The 17,492-nt window shown below is 45.7% G+C and overlaps 2 long non-coding RNA genes across 4 annotated transcripts in view; both read right to left on the reverse strand.

The window, feature by feature from the left end:
- LOC111562327 overlaps nucleotides 1-17,492 on the reverse strand; it is a 58,997-nt gene that overhangs the window by 12,144 nt on the left and 29,361 nt on the right. The gene's annotated exons all lie outside the window — the stretch shown is intronic.
- On the reverse strand, nucleotides 856-2,812 carry LOC109491610. The gene is made up of 2 exons (XR_002145102.3): nucleotides 2,138-2,812; nucleotides 856-2,006 (listed from the first exon to the last, which is right to left on the reverse strand). It is a non-coding gene; the product is annotated as an uncharacterized LOC109491610 (long non-coding RNA).

Raw genomic sequence — 17,492 nt, forward strand, 5'->3', positions numbered from 1 at the left:
CCCCTCACCCCTTAACCCCTCACCCCTCACCCCTCACCCCCACCCCTCACCCCTCACCCCTCACCCCCCACCCCTCACCCCTTAACCCCTCACCCCTCACCCCTCACCCCTCACCCCTTAGCCCCCCACCCCTCACCCCTCACCCCCACCCCCCACCCCTTAACCCCTCACCTACCACCCCCCACCCCCCACCCCCCACCCCTCACCCCTCACCCGCCCCCCCTTCCCTCTCAGGTCCTACCCTTATTGGCCTGGTAGCTCGAGGTGCTGGCTGGTCCATCCCTGATTGGCTCAATTCCATGATGAGAGGTGGCCTAAGACCACTCTTAGGTCTTTTGTCAAATTCCTGAGGGAAACCTCAGGGGGAGTAGGTGGGGCCTGTTACATTCTGAAGAGGAACCTTAAGCCCGAGGGGGTTTACTGTGTTCAGACCTACTCCCAGCATTGTTCCAAAATAGGTGTTTTTCCCCATCTGGGACCTCAGCTCCTATCCTCTCCCTCTCTATTTTATCCTATCTTTTCCTATCATATCACCCTGTAGTAGGTTCCAGATCCAGCGGTGATCTTGGTTATGATAGCACCTGTGTCCGGGGGTACTCCTCCAATTTGGGGAGAGCATTTGTTTAAAATCCTATAAGCTACTGTCAACCAATAGGACCCATCTGGCTTTTTCACAGGCCAGCCGGGTTGTTCTATGGTGAAATTGTAGGCACACTAATTTTTTCCTTAATTTAAATATGTCCTATTACATGCTTTCCAAGGATGTTTCCTAAATTGGGACCTCTAAGGCGTTTAGCCTTAACGGGGCTCTGTCATCAATTGTTAGGAATCGAATCTGTCACTAAATACCTCTCAGTCCTTTAGGAGTTTCATTTTTATTGATAAAATGTTCTAAATCAGTAGGATATCCTGTATCATTGTTACTTGGGCCCCGTATCTAACGGCATAGTGGTATAAGCAGTATTTTTATTTACAAGAGGGTTTTCTATTGATACGGTTACTGTAACATGGACGGATGTTTCTGGCTTTAGCCAGGAGACAGAGATTGCTGAGTCCCTTTAAGGGTCCCCTGGGGTTTTCTCTCCTTCGGTTATCGGTTATGGTTATTGGTGACTTATCTGTTAGTGGGATTTGGCTTTATAAAGGGGTTAGTATTTACAGTAAATGGATTGCTGCGTTGACAGGTGTTTCTTTTTTCTTTAGGCCTATTTACATTAAAAGATTGGTTGTTTCTATTTCTCTGCCACTGTAAGTAGTTTCTGGGGTTCCTACTGGGTTTGTCTTTTCATAATTTGTTTCGCAAGGTGGTGTCCTAAATGGTTTCGACTGACGGTAGCACCTTGTGGCCTCAGGTCTGTGTGGCCTAAGGTGATTGCCACGGTCTATGTACATTCGGTGGAGGCCTGTTATCTTTATGTACACAAATGGAATCTTGACTTATTTCCTCAGCTGTTCTTGTCAGTCACTTCTATGTTTCTATGGCCTGTAAATACAGTACATAAGACTGCAGTACATTTAGACTGCCTTTTAAAAACTGTTCCGTCCCTTCTGCAGGTAGCGGTGAATGTGTCTGTCCCTGTCATAATAGTTAATAGTCCTAATTTCATTATTATATTACTACTCCTCCTGGTGTTTTCCATGGAGATATTTTAAGGTATGATATGTGAAGTGTAGGCCATCGTCCTGTCCACATTGTTGCTATTGGTCAAGTGAAACCCTTTGAAATTAGTATTATTTTCTCCCGATGATCTAAGGTGTTAAGTTTTAACATCAGCGGTAAGGGGCCCAAGATGTACAGTTTCTGCTTCTGGAGGATCAAATTCCCTCCTCCTCTGGTCCATAAATCTAACAGGCTTGGGGTTTCTGTGTCCAGACCAGTTTGCTGGAATTCTGTTCGAATTTCCTGTCATTTCTGGGCTGGCGTAGGTTCTCACTTTGGGGACTGACTAGATACGGTTTTATCTACAGGCATACCTGAGAGGTAGCGTGGGTTCCGTTCCATACCACTGCAATAAAGCAAATATCACAGTAAAGGTAGTCAAAAGAATCTCTGGCTTCCCAGTGCATATAACAGATTTGTTTACGCTATATTGCGGCCTATGCAATAGCATGATATCCCAAGAAACAGTCTACATACCTTTACTGCCAAAAAACAAGAAAAATGCTGCAGAGCATCTGAGTTCCCAGTGAGTCACAATCTTTTCGCTGGTGGAGGATCCTGTCTCAGTGCTGATGGCTGCTGACTGATCGGGGTGGTGCTCGCCGAAGGCCGGGGAGGCTGTGGCAATTTCTTAAACTAAGACAACAGGGGAGTGTGCCACGACCTTCCACAAACGACTTCTCCATAGCACGGGACGCTGCTTGATAGCACTTTACCCACAATTTTGAACTCCTTTCAAAATTGGAGTCAATCCCCCCAAACCCTGTCACCGCTTTATCAACCAAGCCTCTGTGATAGTCTCAATCCCTTGCTGTCATTTCAACAGTGTTCACGGCATCTCTTCACCAGGAGAGGGTCCCATCTCAAGAAACCACTTTCTTGGCTCATCCATCAGAAGCAACGCCTCATCGGCTCAAGTTTTATCATGAGATTGCAGGCAGGAAGTCAGTCCTGTCTTCAGGCTCCATTTCTTTCTTCTTGTTCTTTTTCTTTTTTTGTAATTTACATCCATGTTAGTCAGCGTATAGTGCAAGAATGATTTCACGAGTAGAATCCAATGATTCATCCCCTACCTATAACACCCAGTGCCCATCCCAACAAGTGTCCTCCTCTTTTCTTTTTTATTAAAAAAATTTTTTTAATGTTTATTCTTTTTTTTTAATTCTTTTTTTTTAACGTTTATTTATTTTTGAGACAGAGAGAGACAGAGCATGAACGGGGGAGGGGCAGAGAAAGAGGGAGACACAGAACTGGAAGCAGGCTCCAGGCTCTGAGCCATCAGCCCAGAGCCCGACGCGGGGCTCGAACTCACAGAGTGTGAGATCGTGACCTGAGCTGAAGTCGGACGCTTAACCGACTGAGCCACCCAGGTGCCCCAATGTTTATTTATTCTTGAGACAGAGACAGAGTGTGAGTTGAGGAGAGGCAGAGAGAGACAGAGGGAGACACAGAATCCGAAGCAGGCTCCAGGCTCCAAGCTGTCAGCACAGAGCCTGACGTGGGACGTGAACTCACAAACCGCAAGATCACCTGAGCCGAAGTCGGATGCTTAACCCACTGAGCCAGCATGTGCCCTACCAACAAGTGTCTTCCTTAATGCCCCTTGCCCATTTAGCCCATACCCCCACCAAAAACCCCTCCAGCAACCCTCAGTTTATTCTCTGTATTTAAGAGTCTTTTATGTTTTGTCCCCCTCCCTGTTTTTATATGATTTTGGCTTCCTTTCCCTTAATGTTCATCTGTTTTGTATCTTAAATTCCACGTATGAGTGAAGTCATATGATATTTGTCTTTCTCAGACTGGCTAATTTCGCTTAGCATAATACACTCTAGTTCCATCCATGCTATTGCAAATGGCAAGATTTCATCCTTTTTGGTTGCCGAGTAACACTCCACTGTATATATATATACCACATCTTCTTTATCCGTTCATCCATCGATGGACATTTGGGCTCTTTCCATACTTTGGCTGTTGTTGATAGTGCTGCTATAAACATGGGGGTGCATGTGTCCCTTCGAAACAGCACACCTGTATCCCTTGGATAAATGCCTAGTAGTGCAATTGCTGGGCCGTAGGGTAGTTCTATCTTTAGTTGTTTGAGGAACCTCCATCCTGTTTTCCAGAGTGGCTGCACCAGCTTGCATTCCCACCAGCAGTGCAAAAGGGCTCCTCTCAGGCTCCAGTTCTAATTCTAGTTCTTTTGCTGTTTCCACCACATCTGCAGTCATGTCCTCCCTGAAGTCTTGAATTCCTCAAAGTCACCCCTGAGGGTTAGAATCAACTTCTTCCAAGCTCTTTGTTAATGTTGATATTTTGACCTCTTCCCACGAATCACAAATGTTCTTAATGGCATTTAAAAAAAAAAAAGTGGTGAATCCTGGGGCACCTGGCTGGCTCAGTCTGTAGAGCACGTGACTCCTGATCTCAGGGTCATGAGTTCAAGCCCCATGTTGGGCCTAGAGCTTACTTTAAAACAAAACAAAACAACAACAAAAAAATGGTGAATCCTTTCCGGTTTACTTTACCCTGGTCCATCAGAGGAATCACTATGGCGGCTCTGGCAAGCTACAACATGTATTACTTTTTTTTTTTAATTTCTTTAATGTTTATTTATTATTGAGAGATGGAGAGAGACAGAGCATGAGCAGGGGAGGGGCAGAGAGAGGAGGAGACACAGAATCCGAAGCAGGTTCCAGGCTCTGAGCTGTCAGCACAGAGCCCGACACGGGGCTCGAACTCACAAACCGCGAGATCATGACCTGAGCCGAAGTCGGACGCTCAACCGACTGAGCCACCCAGGCGCCCCTCCATGTTTCATTCTTAAAGCCAACTATAAGCAAGGCTAATCCTTTGGGTAAGTCCTTTGGGTTCTCTTCCTGAGCCTACCATGGAAGGACAGAAACATACAGTACATATGGGGCAACTGAGCCACCCAGGCGCCCCAACATGTATTACTTAAATAAGAAAACTTGAAAGTCAGAATTACTCCTTTTTCCATGGCCTGCAGAAGGGATGTTGTGTTAGCTAGCAGGCAAGAAAAAAATTAAAATCTCTTGCTATGCCTCCATCAGAACTCTTGGGTGACCAGGTACACTGTCAAGGAGCATTGTGAAATAAATCCTCCCTGCAGAGCAGTTCTCAACAGTAGGCTTCAAATCTTCAACCAATCAGATTGTACACAGATGTACTGTCATCTAGGCTTTGTTGCCCCATTTCTACAGCACAGGCAGTGTGGTTGAGCATAATTCTCCAGGGCCGTAGAATTTTCAGGATGGGGAGCGGGCGCTGCCTTCCACTTACAGTCACCAGCTGCATTAGCCCCTAACAGGAGAGTCGGCGCGTCCTCTGAGGCTGTGAAGCCCAGCCCTGCCTGCTAGATCTCTGGGTCCCTTGCTACAGCTCCACATCAGCACCCGCTGTTCCCTCCTTGCACTCTGAGGTTATGGACTCCACTCCCTTCCTTAAACCTCATGGACCTCCCTCTGCTGGCTGCAGACTTCTCTTCTGCAGCTTCCTCGCCTCTCTCAGCCTTCCTAGAATCGAAGAGAGTTGGAGCCTTGCTCCGGATGAGGCTTTGGCTTAAGGGAAGGTTGTGGCTGCTTTGATATTTTGTCCAGACCGCTAGCAATTTCTCTCCGTATCAGCAATTCGGCTGTCTCACTTTCTTAGCATGTGTGTTCACTGGAGTAGCACTTTTAATTTCTCTCAAGAACTTTTCCCTTGCAGTCGTGGCTTGGCTAGCCAGTGCAAGAGGCCTAGCTTTTGTTCGTTCTCAGCTTTTGAGATGCTTTCTTCACTAAGCTTAATCATTTCTAGCTTTTGAGTTCAAGTGAGAGACAGCAACTCTTCCTCTTACTTGAACACTTAGAGGCCACTGTAGGGTTATTAATTGGCCTCATTTCCAAACTGTTGTGCCTGGAGGAATAGGAGACCTGAGGGGCAAGAGAGAGAGAGAGAGAGAGAGAGAGAGAGAGAGAGAGGGAAATGAGAAGTGGCTGGCTGATGGAGCGGTCACGACACACACAACATTTATTAAGTTCACCTTCTTATATTCTGGTCACCAGAACAACTAAAATAGTAACATCAAATATCACTGATCACAGATCACCGTAACAGATATAGTAACAACGGAAAAGATTGTAATATCGTGAGAATTACTAAAATGTGACAGAGACACAAAGTGAGCAAACGCTTTGGGGAAAAAGTACTGATAGACTTGGTTAGGCAACGTTGCCACAAATTTTCAATCTATAAAAAATGCAATGTTGGGGAGCCTGGGTGGCTCAGTCGGTTGAGCGTCCGACTCCTGAGCTCAGGTCATGATCTCACGGTCCGTGAGTTCGAGCCCCGCGTTGGGCTCTGTGCTGACAGCTCAGAGCCTGGAGCCTGCTTCGGGTTCTGTGTCTCCCTCTCTCTCTGCCCCTCCCCTGCTCATGCTCTGTCTCTCTCTGTCTGCAAAATAAATAAAAACATGAAAAAAAATTTCTTTAAATGCAATGTCTGCCAAGCACAATAAAGCAACGAGCAATACAATGAGGTATGCCTATAGTTACATTTAGTTCCACGTTCCATTTTTTGATTAATTTTGTGAAGTGTGTAAGGTCCGTGTCTAGACATATTTTTCTGCACATAGATACCCTGCTGTTCCAGCACCATTTATGGAGGAGACACTCTTTCCTCTACTGTACCGTCTTTCCTCCTTTGTCAAAGATCAACTGACTATGTGGGTCATTTTCTGGGCTCTCTATTCTGTTCCACTGATCTGTTCTTTCACCAATACCGTACCGTCTTGATCACTGTAGACTTACATTAAGTCTTGAAGTTGTTGGGTAGTGTCTGTATTCTAACGTCATTCTTCCCCTTTAATATTGAGTGGGCTATTCTGGATCTTTTGCCCTCCGTGTAAATTTAAGGATCACTTTGTTGATATCCACATAATAACTTGCTGGGATGTAACTGAGATTTGTTTCTTCTCTAAGTGTATTAGCTTGGATTTCCTCTCTGAGTCAGTCATCATTGCTTATCCACTTTCCATCTTCCAAAATGTTGTCGACATCTCCCATGATGATGTTGAAAAGCATGATGATGGGGGACATCTTTGCCTCATTCCTGATCATAGTAAGAAAACTCTGAGTTTCTCACCATTTAAGTATAATAACATTTGTACATTTCTTGCAGATGCTCTTAAATTGAGCAAGCTCCCCTCTATTCCTAGATTGCTGAGTTTTTATCATAATTGATGTGGAATTTTATCAAATGTTTTTCCTGCATCTGTTGCCCAGAAACAGGGCAAGTGTCGGAAAAGACTAGGTCACAGTTGGTCGTAATCGGGGATACAAGACATATGCCCATTCCAAACCCTAACCTACACAAATATGTACATTGTACCTGAAGATAAAGCTTAAGAGTCTGGACTGCCTTGCTCAGATGGGGCCTCTCTAGCTGCTGGGGTGTCCTTCACTAAGAGACACCTGGGAACCTTGATGACTGGTTAGCACAGGAATTCATCAGGTACCCGGCAAAATGATTCTACTGTTGCTAGTTTAAAGCTAACGTCTCTGAAAGTTTTGGGGGTTGTGCTCTCTCTCCCCTGGAGGCTAGGCAGGCAGATGAGGACCAGTCTGAACTCCACGGGTCTGTCATGTCCTGGTTACCTAAGGTTGGCTGATGGGGTACATTCTTCACGTGTGTGCATCAATAGTTCAGGGTAGTGGCACCTGGCTGGCTCAGGCCATACAGTATGTAACTCCTGACCTCAGGGTCACGAGTTCAAACCCCATGCTGGGCAGAGAGCTTTAAAAAACATTTTTAATAGTTTTTAAATTTTTCAGTTTTTAAATTTTTAGAGAGGGGGGTGGGAGGAAGAGAGAGAGAGAGAGCAAGAGAGAGAGAGAATGAGTCCCAAGCAGGCTCCATACTCAGTGCAGAGCCTGATGCAGGGCTCAATCCCATGACTCCAGGATCATGACCTGAGCCAAAATCAAGAATCAGACGTTCAACTGATTGAGCCACCCAGGCACCCCTAAAATTTTTTTAAAAAAAGAAGAAAAAGGGGTGCCTGGGTGGTGCAGTCAGTCCAGTGTCCGACTTCGGCTCAGGTCATGATCTCACAGTCCGTGGGTTCAAGCCCCGCGACGGGCTCTGTACCGACAGCTCAGAGCCTGGAGCCTGCTTCGGATTCTGTGTCTCCCTCTTTCTCTGCCCCTCCCCCACTCCCACTCTGTCTTTCTCTCTCTCTCTCTCTCTCCCCCCCACTCTCAAAAATAAATAAATTTTTAATTAAATAAATAAATAAAGCTTCTGCCTTAAAAAGATTTTTCTGGAGTTGGGCTCCCTCCCGGTTGGAGGCTATGCGGTTGGTGGGAACCAGCCTGAGCTGCAGAGGCCTGGAGCGTCCATGCTGCCAAGGGTGGAAGCATGGGCCACTTGGATTGGTCCAGCAAGGGACCTGAAACAGGGCAAGTGCTGAGAGAAACAGACACAGGAGTGGTGTATTGTGGGTCCAAGGAATCTGGATAATTCCAAGCCCTAACCTCCACAAACGCCTACGTGGGGGCCGATGGCAGGGCACCCTAGAATATGCCACGATGGCATATTATTTTGAATTAAAGTTACTCACACAGTCAATGCAAGAATACCCTCTGCCCCCCTTTTCTCTAGAAAGCAGGAAATGAATCTCCCCTGTGAAACGTACCCTTCCTGTACCAAGAGGTAAAGACACATCCTTATTTCCAGAGATAGAGCACTCAGAGCTGAGAAGGCTAGATAAACAAACCTTATCACTTTTACTAATTTATTATCCCAGCCCAAACCCAGTTTAGATTCCCTTTCTTTTTTGCGAGAGAGAAAGAGCATGCACGTGCATGAGCAAGTGAGCATGAGTCGGGGAGGGGCAGAGGGAGTGAGAGAGGATCCTAGGCAGGATCCATGGCTAGTGTGGAGCCCGACACAGGGCTCAGTCTCACTACTGTGTGATCACGGCCTGAGCCAAAAATCAAGAGTTGGAGGCTTAACCTACCGAGCCACCAGGCCCCCCTAGATTCCCTTATTTTTTTTCATGCTTATTTATTTTTGAGGGGGGTGAAGGGGCAGAGAGAGGGAGACAGAGGATCCAAAGCAGGCTCCGCACATGTGGGGCTCTGTGCTGATGGTACAGAGCCTGATGTGGGGCTCAGTCTCATGAACTGGGAGACCATGACCCGACCCAAAGTCAAATGCTTAACTGACTAAGCCATCCAGGCACCTCCCTTGATTCCCTTACTAATTGAGCTCTTGAACGTAAGTTTTCTTTGTCCTGTTAATTACTCACGGTTCTATTGGTTCTTTGTCTAAAAGTAGGAATTTTGCCTGCCTTGGTCATTTCTTTAGGTCTCAATTTTAATATTGCGCTTCTGTGCACAGGTATTTAAAATGTTTTTTTTTTCTCCTCTTAATTTGTTTTATGTCAATTTGATTCATAGATCAGCTAGAAGGATCTAGAAAAGTAGAGACAAATTTTCGTCCCCAACAGATGGCATAGTCAGCAGGATGAATTTAACACTGCTGTAGCTGAGAGACCCAGGACATCTGACAAAAGCCAGCAGAAGGTAAGAATCCTTATCGTGTCAGCCTCCGAGATGTCAGCCTGAGGGTCTAATGGGGCAAGATTGGTGAGAGACTTTCCCCCCCTCAATTTCTGAATTTAGATTAGTAGGAAAAAATAATTGCATAACTAGTTCCTTGGGCTTAGTGACTCTGGTAAGTTTGGGAGAATACTCTTGGTTTAACTTAACCCATTCCCTCCCAGCAATGGTCACCATTTTTCTTTGTTTTTGTCTTCTGTATATTTGTCATGAAAAGGAACTACCAGAGGGGGAAAACATAGGCATGTGACCTACAAACCTGATGTTCAAGCTGGCTTCACACTCAGGTGCATTTACAGTTCTCATCAGAGCAGCATCTGTTTAGGTAAACATTGCAGTGGCTCCTCTATGTGAAAATCAGATGAGGTGTTTCCTTTCATCTTGTTTCATGTCCTAAAAGCTTGGCTTTGTGACCAGTGGAAATATTCCCTCTTGTCTCTACCATCTGTGGGGGGTATTTAGTGGGGTGCACTTAGTGGGATGCACCTTAGTGGCCTGTCAATAGACTAGGGTTCCAAGATGTGCAGTTAAACACAGCACTGTCTTTGCCTGGCTGTGCCAACTCTCAGGGGAGTCTGTCATAAGAGGTCCCAGCCCATAAGGCACCTTTGTCACTTCAGCATTTGTTGCTTGTTAGTACTGGAAAGTCCCATTCCAGTAGCACCTGCTCAGTGACACATATTAGCAGGTCTGTGACTGGAGGTGTCTCACATTTTCATGGGCGACCAGAGACACCATTTTCAATGCATCATCCTTACTGCCTTTGTAATGAAGACCTTCGTTATCTTTTTTTTAGGTTTATTTATTTATTTTTGCAAGAGATGAGCAGGGGAGGGAGAGAGATTTGCAAGTGTGAGCAGGGGAGGGGCAGAGAGAGAGGGAGAGAGACAGAATCCCAAGCAGGCTCCGTGCTGTCGGCACAGAGCCTGACACGGGGCTCAAACCCATAAACTGTGAGATCATGACTGAGTCAAAATCAAGAGTTGGATGCTTAACGGACTGGGCCACCCAGGTGCCCCAAAGGCCTTCATTTTTGTATGCTCTTTGGGGGAGTAAACTTTTGGAGCATGAGGGTTGCATCCCCTATGCCCTCTCCAGAGACACCTCTTGCAGCAATGGTCTAAGTCTGGAAATTTGCATCTGGGCATTCCCATAAAAAAAAAAAAAAAAGCTTATTACTTTGAGTCACTAATGAGATTAATAAGGTCCTACTTGTCAATGGCCAGATGATGGATCCTTTAAATTGGTTATATTATTTGTAGAAAGATCTCCATTGTCATCTTAGCATAACAGGGTTTTTTTTTTTAATTTTTTTTATCAATGTTTTTTATTTATTTTTGAGACAGAGAGAGACAGAGCATGAACGGGGGAGGGGCAGAGAGAGAGGGAGACACAGAATCAGAAACAGGCTCCAGGCTCCGAGCCATCAGCCCAGAGCCTGACGCGGGGCTCGAACTCACGGACCGCGAGATCGTGACCTGGGTGAAGTCGGACGCTTAACCGACTGCGCCACCCAGGCGCCCCTAACAGGGTTTTTTTTAATGTTTGTTTATTTATTTTGAAAGAGAGAGAGTGTGTGAGCAGGAGACAGGCAAAGAGAAAGGGAGAGAGAGAATCCCAAGCAGGCTCAACCAGAGTTGAAGAGTACAATAACTAAAATGAAAAATACATTAGAGGGAATCAGCAGCAGATGAAAGGAGGCAGAAAAGTGGATCAACAATCTGGAAGACAGGGTAATGGAAAGTATCAAGGTACACAGCCAAAAATAATACATAATAATTTTTAAATGAGACAACATCAAGTATGTTAACATTTGTAATTATAGGGGTCCCAGAAGGAGAAAAAAGAGACAAAGGGACAGAAAACTTACTTGAAGAAATAATAGCTGAAAACTTCCCTAACCTGCAGAAGGAAACAGACATCCAGGTCCAGGAAGCACAGAGAACCCCAAACAAGATGAATCCAAGGAGGACCACACCACAACACGTAATAATTAAAATGTCGAAGATTCGAGATAGGGGATCTTTAAAGCAGCCAAAGAAAAGCAGCTACTTATGTACAAGAAAAACCCCATAAAGCTGTTAGCTAATTTTTTAAGCGGAAACTTTGGAGGCCAGAAATGAGTAGCATGATATATTCAATGTGTGGAATGGGGTGGGGGAGGGAGCGCCTGCTTGGCTCAGTTGGTAGAGCCTGCAACTCTTGATCTTGGGGTCATGAGTTTGAGCCCCACGTTGGGCGTAGAGCCTACTTGAAGAAAAAAAAAAGATCAGACAAAGTGCTGAATGGGAAAACAAAAACAAAAATAGAACCAAGAATACTCTTCTTGGCAAGGTTATTCAGAATTGAGAGGTTTGTTTTTTTTTTAAGTTTATTTTTTGAGAGAGAGAGAACAAGTTGGGGGGGGGGGTACAGAAAGAGAGGGAGAGTGAAGACCCAAAGCGGGTTCTGCGCTGATGGCACAGACCCCCGACGCGGGGCTCAAACTCACAAGCCGTGAGATCACGACCTGAGCCGAAGTCAGAAGTTTAAGCAACTGAGCCACCCACGCACCTCAAAATTATTCAGAATTGAAAGGGAGGACTGCCGGGGTGGCTCAGTGTGGGGAGTGTGCGACTCTTGATCTCAGTGTCATGAGTTTGAGCCCCACGTTGGGAGTAGAGGTTACTTAAAAATAAACTTAAAAAAAAAAAAAGAATTGAAGGAAAGAGTTTCCCAGACAAGTAAAGGTTAAAGGAGTTCATCACCACTAAACCAGCCTTACAAGAAATGTCAGAGAGAGGTTTTTTTAAGAGGAAAAGGCCATAATTAGAAGAAAATTGTGAAATGAAAAAAATTGCATGAGTAAAAGCAAACAGTTAAGTAGTAGATCAAAAACATACAAAACTAATATAAGGATAAAAAGACAAAAGTAGTAAAATCAGTTACGTCTAAAATATTAGGGGATTCACAAAATAATATAAAACATGACATCATAAACACAAAACATGGAAGGGGCAGTAAAAAGGTAGTGGTTTCAGAATGTGTTTGAATGTAAGCAACCGTCCACTTAATTTAGCCTGCTATATAGTGAGGATGTTATATATAAACTTCAAGGGAACACAAATCAAAAACCCATAGTGGATACACAAAAAAATAAAGAGAAAGGAATCTGAGCATAACACTAGAGAACGTCATCAATCACAAGGGAAGAAACAGAGGAGAACGACAAAACCAACCAGGAAAAAAATTATCAAAATGGCAATAAGTACGTACCCATCGATAGTCACTTTCAATGCGAATGGTCTAGATGTTCCAATGAAAGAACAGAGGGTAACCGAATGGATTAAAAAATAAAAACCAAGGGGCGCCTGGGTGGCGCAGTCGGTTGAGCGTCCGACTTCAGCCAGGTCACGATCTCACGGTCTGTGAGTTCGAGCCCCGCGTCAGGCTCTGAGCTGATGGCTCAGAGCCTGGAGCCCGTTTCCGATTCTGTGTCTCCCTCTCTGTCTGCCCCTCCCCCGTTCATGCTCTGTCTCTCTCTGTCCCAAAAATAAATAAACGTTGAAAAAAAGATTTAAAAAAATTTAAAAAAATAAAAAAAATAAAAACCAAGACCCATCCGTGCGATGCTTATAAGAGACTCACTTCAGACGTAAAGACACATACCGACTGAAAGTAAAGGGACAGAAAAAGACAGTCCATGGAAATGGAAGTAAAAAAAAAAAAAAAAAAAAAAAAAAGCCAGGGTAGCAGTACTTCTATCAGACAGAATAGACTTGGAGATAAAGACAAGAGATGAAGAGGGGCAGTACCTAATGACAAAGGGGTCAAGCCAACATGAGGATATAACAATTTAAGTATCAATGTACCGAATACAGGAGCGTGTAATTACATAAATTTGTAACAAATATTAACAGGCATACAGGGAGAGATCGACATTAACACAATAATAGTAGGGGCTTTAACACCCCACTCACATCAGTGGATAGATCGTGCAGACAGAAAATCAATGAGGACACCTTGGCCTCGAATGACACATGAGACCAGATGGACCCACGTGGTATACATAGAACCATCCAAACAAAATAGCTTGGTACCCATTTTCTTCGCCCTGGAGGTGTGCAGGCGATTCTCGACTGACACGAGGCGCACAGGTCTGGAGGGTCCTAGCTCCCTGGCCAGACTCATGGAATACATACTGTGCATGTACAAGCTGCACAGGTTAGGGCGGCCAGGGTCCCGGAACAGGACCGTGTATCTTGAGGCCAGCTAATGAAGGGGGCTGCGAGGGGTACCTGGCTTCATGCCTTAAACTACCCACATGTGTATATTCCCCTGCAGACATAGCTGGAGGAGCCTGGACTGCCTTTTAAGGCTGGGCAGGAGAGATACTCAAGTACCCTCTAGTAACAGAGACATCTGGGAGCCTCGATGCCTGGGGAAGCTTGGGAGCGGGAGTCCAAATGGGGACTGACGATCACCACTTAAAGCTGCTGCCTCAGAAATATTCTCTGGGTGGGAGCACCCACCTCCCCAGAAGCTAGGTGGTTTTGGAGGACTGTCTGAGCCCCAGATGCCTGGAGGGCCCTGAGAGCCCCAGGCTAGTTGGGCATGCACGTGACCGGGCATGCATGGTGGCAGGGTGGGCCAAGCATCTGAAGTGGGGCAGCTACAGGGAGAGGCTTAGTTGCAGAACGGGCTATTGGGCCCACAACTGAGCACCTGCCTGATTCAAGCCACAAGCCACACAAATGCACATATTCCCTCTGAAGAGAAAGCTGGAGAAATCTCGGCTGTCTTGCTAGGGCTGGGCGTGGGGGGGCCTTGCACAGAACGGTCCCATCTGTCCAGTTCCAAGCCCTAACATGCACAAATGAGCACAGGTATTGGCTTTTCCTCCATCCTTGTTTTTACTCAAGTCGCCTAGGATCACATTCCCAAATAAATGACGTACACATAAGTTTTAATGACAAAGCCTGACTTCAGGGGAATCAGGCTGAGATACCCAGCGTCTATAAAAATTCTTTCGCTTCAGATTATAGAATCAGCTAAGGAGTTAAGGTTTATTCCAGATTTGTGAAGACTCCCGTCAGAATTCCTTCTCCCGCGTGTACACATCCTGTCAAGCCTGCCCACCCCAAATCCCACCCCACCATCGTTTCTTGCAACGTCTTGGTTGAGACCGCTCCGGGCAGTAAGCCACAGTCACTTCTCTCTGCAGAAAGCCCCACGTGGACATGGATGGCACGTGGCAAAGGCATCTTACTAAAGCGTGGCTGAGGCAAAGAGTTTCTGTGATGGAAGAGGCTTTTCACCCTGAATAATCTCAGGTACAAGCCGGGCCTAAAAAACTTCGGTTTGGAAAGCACCTTGAACCATGAGCTTGTACACGACTCAAGGCAGACACCTAAAGTATCTGGCAAACCCACTGCTCTTTAGCACTTAATCTTTTGTGTCCATATTCCCGGTGACAATTATAATTATAGTTGTACTTATAACCATGCACGAAGTGGATGTGTGGTTTCTTGACCAAATAACTTGTGATCATTGGACTTCTGGGCAATTGTTAACGGATGGTTTTTCATCTATTTATTTTTTGAAGTTTATTTATTTACTTATTTTGAGAGACAGAGAGAGCACACACGTGAGGAAGGGGCAGGGAGGAGAGGGAGAGAGAGAATCCCAGGCAGGCTCTGCATCACCAGTGCAGAGCCTGACGGGGGGCTCGCACTCAGTAACTGTGAGACCTCGACCTGAGCCGAAATCAGGAGTCAGGCGCTTAACCGACCGAGCCGCCCAGGCGCCCCAATGGATCGTTTTTGAAGCAGGATAAATTCATGGCTGTCATGCAGTAGACTAGAATAGGTCAGAGATGATAGTGAACTCATTGACAAGTCGGACGACTAAGACATTACGGGTGGTTCAAATTCAAAGATCCACACACATATAAATAATGCTGAGATGGACTTATGGTGCAAAGTTGGAAAAACTCAAAGAGAAAGGGAATTCTATGGTATTTCCACGTCTCAAAATGTATCTGCGTGTGTGTGGACAAGAGCCATTGGCACTGTTCCCAGCCATCTACAATTCACAGACACAAAAGAGCTCAAGGACAATGAAAAGCACAGACACTTCACAGAATTGGATAACCCAGAAGGGGGTTTAGATCCCACCTGCCTGTTTTTCCACTGAACGCGCCCAGTGATCATTTTGCTCTGGTTCAACCGTCTTTCACATTTCTCCCTACATTGTCCGGTTTAACCCCCTTATTTCACAGATAAAGAAAATAGGTGAAAATAGCAGCCGTAATAACGTATCGGCCACAAAGAAGGGCAACCACATCGGAGGATCTGGGACATTTGCTTCTCCGGGACTATGCTGAACCTGTACTTTTTTGGGTTTTTTTTTTTTAATGTTTATTTATTTATGAGAGAGAGAGAGAGAGAGAGAGAGAGAGAGCGCATGAATGGGGGAGGGTCAAAGACAGGGAGAGAGAATCTGAAGCAGGCTTCGCACTGTCAGCACAGAGCCCAACACAGGGCTCAGTCCCACGAACAGTGAGATCGTGACCTGAGCCCAAGTGGGACGCTTAACCGACTGAGCCACCCAGGTGCCTCTGGACGTGTCCTTCTGGCCGTTACTTCCCAATCTTCCTGCATTCGCTTTGTTGTTTTATTTCCACGGTTCCTTTAGTTGACCTGTTGCTTTTCATTTCCTAATATCATCACTGGGCCAACCTTGTTCTTGCCCTGGGTCAAGGTGACAGGCTAGTTTGCCTAGTGACTTCACATACCTGACCTCAGCCACCGTCATTTTATTTGCCAAACTTTGAACAAAGCAGAGCCTTATGTCGTTCCTGCATCGTGGGTACCAATGACTATCTACAGATAAACCTGAGGTTTGCGATCAGAAAACAAGAACTGCTTTGAGTCCCACAAACCAAAAGTAGATGAACCTTAAGTATCTTTTCGTTAGCTTGCTGGTTTCTCAGTTTCAGTTTTCTCTCAAAAGAGCTAAAGAGAGGGGCGCCTGGGTGGCTCAGTCGGTTAAGCGTCCGACTTCAGCTCAGGTCATGACCTCACAGTTCGTGGGTTTGAGCCCCGTGTCAGGCTCTATGCTGCCATAACAGCTCAGAGCCTGGAGCATGCTTCAGATTCTGTGTCTCCCTTTCTCTCTGTTCCTCCCTGACTTGCACACACTCTCTGTCTAACAATAAACAAACGTTAAAAAAACAATTTTTAGGGGCGCCTGGGTGGCGCAGTCGGTTAAGCGTCCGACCTCAGCCAGGTCACGATCTCGCGGTCCGTGAGTTCGAGCCCCGCATCGGGCTCTGGGCTGATGGCTCAGAGCCTGGAGCCTGTTTCCGATTCTGTGTCTCCCTCTCTCTCTGCCCCTCCCCCGTTCATGCTCTCTTTCTGTCCCAAAAATAAATAAAAACGTTGAAAAAAAAATTTAACAAAAAAAAAATTTTTTTAAAGGGGCACCTAGGCGGTTCAGTCGGTTGAGCATCTGACTTTGGCTCAGGTCATCATCTCACAGTTCTTGGGTTTGAGCCTCATGTCGGGCTCTGTGCTGACAGCTGCTTCACATTCTGGTTCTCCCTCTCTCTCTCTCTCTCTATCCCTCCCTGGCTCATGCGTGTGCTCTCTCTCTCTCAAAAACAAATAAAAACATTTAAAAAATTAAAAAAAAGAAGTCTGCCTTCCCAGAGTGTACAGTTCAAACAGGGGTCTTGATATACTCCGTGGGCTGAAAACGCCTTGAGTCAAGAATGACAGGGACATGAAACAAACAGGAAATCAGACGGCAAGGCTTCTCAGTCTGCAAGTGCAATGGGACAAGGTGGCGGACCATTGGGCCAGATTTCCCAGCCTATGGTGCACCTGAGCAAGGTCCAGCTGCTTGTAGGGCTTAGGAAACATGGTGACAATCATCCAAGGAAGTTAAAAAGTAACAAGGAGCCAGAACATTCAAAGTTACCTACAAGAGAAAGTACCTTGATTCATTTCGGTTGGCATTGCTTGCTCTAAATAGTATGGCGTTGGCCGCCCTATACTTGCCTAAGGGAAAAGATTTGTGGTCCTGTTGTTCTTTCTTCTGTTTTACTGACACACGAAAGGGAAAAAGGTAGAAGGCCACTCCCAGTTGGCAAAGTTCTGACACTAAACCAGCTGAACGAAGGAGGACACCCATGAGATTGGTGTGGATGAGTCCAGATAGAAGTAAGT

Source organism: Felis catus, chromosome C2, assembly GCF_018350175.1.
Source record: "Felis catus isolate Fca126 chromosome C2, F.catus_Fca126_mat1.0, whole genome shotgun sequence".
NCBI lineage: Eukaryota > Metazoa > Chordata > Mammalia > Carnivora > Felidae > Felis > Felis catus.